This window comes from Eleutherodactylus coqui, chromosome 5 (assembly GCF_035609145.1).
Source record: "Eleutherodactylus coqui strain aEleCoq1 chromosome 5, aEleCoq1.hap1, whole genome shotgun sequence".
Classification (NCBI taxonomy): Eukaryota; Metazoa; Chordata; class Amphibia; order Anura; family Eleutherodactylidae; genus Eleutherodactylus; species Eleutherodactylus coqui.
The window spans coordinates 72630290-72636495 of record NC_089841.1 but is presented as its reverse complement, the minus strand read 5'-3'; positions in this window follow the sequence as shown (position 1 = coordinate 72636495).

The following is a 6206-nucleotide window of genomic DNA, read 5'->3' as shown; positions in this document are numbered from 1 at the left end:
CCGCGGACCTTACCCCGGCTTTTGCGCATGCACCTGCCAGCGGGACGCATGTGCAAAAGTTGTGGATTGCCCGGGAAATGTAAACTATTCCTGCTCCTGGCTACCATAGGTAGTCGAGAGCCTGGAGAGGTCACGGGGGGCCGCAGTATGCAGTTCCTGGTTACATGATCACCGTTATCCAATGGATAATGGCGATCAAGGAAAAGTTAAAAAAAGAAGTTGAAGCTTCATCGCCCCTCACCAATGCGATCGGTGAGAGGAGATGAAACTTCTTACCAGAGGCCTCCACATTTGAACCCTGACACGATCCTCCTCTAGTGACCTTCCCCAGCTGCTGTGCATGCTCCCGCGGGCAAAATGCCGGACACATTTGTAGGAGCCGGGAGGGCATGGGAAATTTAAAATCTACTTACTCTCGGCTACCAAAGATAGTTGAGAGCCTGGAACAGTGACTAGTGGCCTCGTTCAGCGGTCCCTGGTCACGTGATAAAAAGGTAGTGATCTACCTTAGGCCGGTGTCACAAGAGCGGATAGGAAATGCGGATTCTGCATGTGTTTGATCTGCGGTAATACACGGTTCAATCAAATGCATTGGATTACACAATTCCGCTCACATTAGCGGGTCAGAATTACATAATTCACTCGCAAAAAACAGAACACAGCAGGTTCTATTTTACCGCGGATATCTGCAACATAGAGCTCATTGTACTCTAAGGTCGAGGATATATCCGCAGCCCATACGCAACTACATTGTATATGGGCAGCGGGTACCAGTGTCATTGCCAAGTGACAGCGCGGGAAATACAAACAAGAAAAGGTGTACTGCGCCTGACCGCCTGTGTGAGTACACAGTTATGTGCAGTACATTACGCGGCCATAAGCGGGGCCATGGCTGGGCTCACAGCTGGGATCCGCTGCAGGCCTTCGCAAGCGGATTCCACATACAGCCGCATGAGTCCGGGATTATTCCGAACGCTACATATAATACTTAATTACAAGAAGCCCCAGGAACGCTCGCCTTCCTGCAGTTCCAGGAGCAGCTTGTTGAGCGCCTTCTGTTTGAGACCGCCACACCTCAGTGAGCTTATAAAGCCTCACAGAGCCACACTTTTTACACCCCATCCCTGCCGCTGAGGTCAAGAAATACCCCCAAAAAGTACCACTGAGGAGGAAGGTTGCCCAGTTTTATTGCCCCATGTGCCCATCCCAACAAGGTCTTCGGACATACCACGCAGTTTACATTATTACTTTTATCTAAGATTAAGGCCTCCTTCCCACGAACGGATTTCCGCCGCGTACTTCGCGGCGGAAATCCGCTGCGTTGCCCGCAGCTATTAGGTTCTATTGAACCTAATAGCTCAGTGCTCACGGTGCGGAATTCCACCGCGGAATTCCGCACCGTGAATTCACCCGTCCTCATCCGCGGCATGCTCTATTTGCCGCGGGTGTACGCGCGGACGGCTTCCATTGCAGTCAGTGGAAGCCGTCCGTTCACGCTATCTTCCGCTGTAGCACAGTGGAAGATAGCATGAAAACCCTTCCCCGCCCACCGCCGCCGTGTCATGGGACGCGGTGGGCGTGTCACATGGCGCAGCAGAGGTAGGCGGAGGTGGGGCGCCGTGACGGGCTCCGCCGCGGAATTTCACGGCGGAGCCCGTCACGCCCGTGTGCAGCCAGCCTTAGGGAATGCCAAAAAGGAGGGGTGGGGTGGGGGTTGGGATTATTTTTAGGCAGTTGATTTTTTTTCTTCTACACAAGTGAGCAATGGGGCCTGGAGTTTATTCACTTGTGCCCTGAAATTCAATGGGTGTTCCCTCCATTATATGCCTAGCCATGTGTCCTATAATAGATTGGGGCTACAATGGGTATGGTTCTGAACACGGGACAAACATTTTGGATGCAAGTCTTTAGTCATATGTATGCTGTACAAAAGGAAATTGACACAATTGCCAAAAAAATTAAAATTATTTTTTTTTTCCTTTTGCTTTGCTTAGATTCATTCGAAAATTGGGGGTTCAAAATATGCAATACACCCCTAGACGAATTTGTTAAGTGGTCTAGTTTTCAAAATGGGGTCATTTGTGGGGTTTCTCTATCGTTTTGTCCGCTCAAGTACTCTACAAGTGGGCAATGGGACCTAAAATTTCTGTTCTGAAAGACTGCTCCTTTAATTTTGGGCCCCGTTGTGCATATAGACATAATATTAGGGCCACAAGGGGTATGTTTCTGAACACGGGACAAACAGGGATATCCATTTTGGGGTGTAAATCCTCATTTTCATTTGCACTATAGAAAAAAAACTGCCTTTAAAATGACATTTTCAAAAATATGATTTTTTTCCCCTCTAAATTGCATTAACTCCTGAAAAAAAAACTGTGCAGCCAAAATACTCACGACATCCCTCAGTGAATATATGAAGTGGTGTAGTTTTTAAAATGTGGTCATTTCTGGGGGTTGCTCTCATTCTGACACCTATGAGCCTTTGCAATCTTGGCTTGATGTGTAAAAAGCAAAGTGTACCTCAAAATGTTGATAATTAATGTTAAATTTGTACGCCTCCTAAATGGTTTTTAAAAAAACTAAAGATTTTCAAATGTGCATCCAGAATAAAGTAAACAGATGGAAATATATATCTTATCAAAATTTCTAGAGTATGTTTGCACATATTTGAGATATTGCAATTGAAAATGTGAAAAAATGACAATTCTTTCAAAATCTTCCCAATTTTGGCGCTTTTAATATATATACACAAATTCTATTGGTTTATTTTTACCATCTAAAAGAAGTACAATACGTGGCGAACAAACAATATCAGATTCATTTGGATATGCAAAACCTTTACGGAGTTACTTGATGTTAGGCTGGATTCACACGAACGTATATCGGCTCGGTTTTCACGCCGAGCTGATATACGTTGTCTCTCTCTGCAGGGGGGGGGGGTCTGAAAGAGTCAGGAACAGTGCTCTGAGCTCCTGCCCCCTCTCTGCCTCCTCTCCGCCCCTCTGCACTATTTGCAATGGGGAGAGGTGGGACGGGGCGGGACTAATTCTCAGAACTTAGCCCCACCCCCACCCCACCTCCTTTCATTGCAAGGGGTGGACATTTCATAGTGCAGAGGGGCGGAGAGGAGGCAGAGAGGGGGCGGAGGCTCAGTTCCTGCTCCTGGCTTTTCCATCCTAACCCCCCCTGCAGATGAGGACGACGTATATCGGCTCGGCGTGAAAACCGAGCCGATATACGTTTGTGTGAATGCAGCCTAAGGGTGAAGTCACACGAACGTATATCGGCTCGGTTTTCACGCCGAGCCGATATACGTTGTCCTCGTGTGCAGGGGGGGGAGGATGGAAGAGCGAGGCGCAGGAACTGAGCTCCCGCCCCCTCTCCGCCTTCTCTTCGCCCCTCTGCACTATTTGTAATGGGAAGAGGCGGGGCGGGGGCGGGGATAAGTTCCGAGAATTAGCCCGCCCCCGTCCCACCTCTCCCCATTGCAAATAGTGCAGAGGGGCGGAGAGGAGGCAGAGAGGGGGCAGGAGCTCAGTTCCTGCACTTGGCTCTTCCATCCTCGTCCCCTGCACACGAGGACAACGTATATCGGCTCGGCGTGAAAACCGAGCCGATATACGTTCGTGTGACTTCACCCTTAAAGGGACACACGTCAGATTTCCAAAATTTGGACTGGTCATTAAGGCGCAAACCGACTTGGTCACTAAGGGGTTAATCTAAAGGGCTGACCATTAATATCATAGAAGATGCAGGTTCACGGTTAAGAGCCTTTAACTCGTGTCTTCTAAATGAATCAGTAACTTGGATATACAGCTAAATGACCGGTGTGCATCCACTTATCCAAGATGGGTTGTTTAATAATTAAATCAATTAAGTGCATGGTTTTGGTAATTTTTCATTTAGCTGTGTGTCGGTGACTTGAAACAGTATTTGCCAACATAAAGAAGTCAATGCATCTCATAGCACACGATATTTGGTCTGTGTTTTGCGGATCGTAATACGGAACAAATGTAAATATATGCATATTTGTCACGGCTGTGTTTTAAAAATGTAGCATGCACTATATTTCTCCATTTTTGTCTCTGTATTTGCATTTATTGGTATTACTTTCTATTGGGTAAATACAGATCCATATTTGCCCTGTAAACAGTAAAACTAATGACCACAAATAGGGAGGCAAATACTGATGACATGCGGTTGTAATGCTCTCAATAACACGACATATGATGGATCCATGTTACGGATATGTGAAAGTACGCTCATCTGAAACTAGCTTGTAAGGGCTGTCCTAGATGTTTTTCTTTTTTTTAAAATCTATATTCCCCATGCAACAACATAGCAAACAGTCAACTACTCCCGGCTCTCTGCTGTGTCCAGGACCGCCACTCAGGGTCTCCCCCATGACAGAATGCTTACAGGCTGCAGCAGCCTGTTTACGGGATTGCACTCAATCGCTGAGCTCTGTCATTGGCTGCAGCAGCCTGTTACATTTGTGCACAAGCGGACTGCAGCCTGTGAACAAACAGGCATAAAAAAACCGCGCAGCGACACGGGAGGTGCAGGGAGACGGGAGAGGTGACTATATGAGTTTATTATGTTGTTGCATGGAGAACATAGTTGTGAAAAAAAATATCTAGGAAAAACCCTTAAAGCAAAGTTATTATTCTATCAACATAAACTCAAACAGGATGTGAAAACATATCGGTATCAGCATTATCAATCAACTTAACAAAATCACCAAATGACAGGTTTTACCATCAGTTTTTGTTCTTTTATGGGTTTTTATTGTTTTAGCCTTGTCAGTAGCCCTCTTCATCTCCACACTGACTACAACCATCCATCAGGGAAGCAGCATGGCCGCTCACATGTCTTCTCACTTCACTTAATTTCAATTTGCAAAAAGTAATCTGATCCTGACCTTCCCAAGTAACCTGCCACACAGGTTTGTGAGGCGGTAATTACCAGCATGCAGGAGGAGCACTTCTCTAATTCACTGGTTCCTTAATTGTTATGGTCTCACGACCCTTTCCCCATGCGTACCACCAATAGAAGAGAAATCCTATAGACATCAAATACAGACAAAAAGAAGAAAAAATGTGGATGTGCTGTATGCAAAATCTAAAAACATTTAATAGCTTTCAAGAAAAAACTTTACAAAACTTTCCACTGCTGTGCAAAATTTTAAATACATACTATGTATGTATGCTATAGTGGTCATACTATGTATTTATGCTATAGTGGTCATACTATGTATTTATGCTATAGTGGTCATACTATGTATTTATGCCTGTATAGTGGTCATACTATGTATGTATGCTATAGTGGTCATACTATGTATTTATGCTATAGTGGTCATACTATGTATTTATGCTATAGTGGTCATACTATGTATTTATGCTATAGTGGTCATACTATGTATTTATGCTATAGTGGTCATACTATGTATTTATGCCTGTATAGTGGTCATACTATGTATTTATGCTATAGTGGTCATACTATGTATTTATGCCTGTATAGTGGTCATACTATGTATTTATGCTATAGTGGTCATACTATGTATTTATGCTATAGTGGTCATACTATGTATTTATGCCTGTATAGTGGTCATACTATGTATTTATGCTATAGTGGTCATACTATGTATTTATGCTATAGTGGTCATACTATGTATTTATGCCTGTATAGTGGTCATACTATGTATTTATGCCTGTATAGTGGTCATACTATGTATTTATGCCTGTATAGTGGTCATACTATGTATTTCTGCCTGTATAGTGGTCATACTATGCATTTATGTATAGTGGTCATACTATGTATTTATGCCTGTATAGTGGTCATACTATGTATTTCTGCCTGTATAGTGGTCATACTATGCATTTATGTATAGTGGTCACACTATGTATTTATGCTATAGTGGTCATACTATGTATTTATGTATAGTGGTCATACTATGTATTTATGCCTGTATAGTGGTCATACTATGTATTTATGTATAGTGGTCATACTATGTATTTATGCCTGTATAGTGGTCATACTATGCATTTATGTATAGTGGTCATACTATGTATTTATGCCTGTATAGTGGTCATACTATGTATTTATGCTATAGTGGTCATACTATGTATTTATGCTATAGTGGTCACACTATGTATTTATGCTATAGTGGTCATACTATGTATTTATGCTATAGTGGTCACACTATG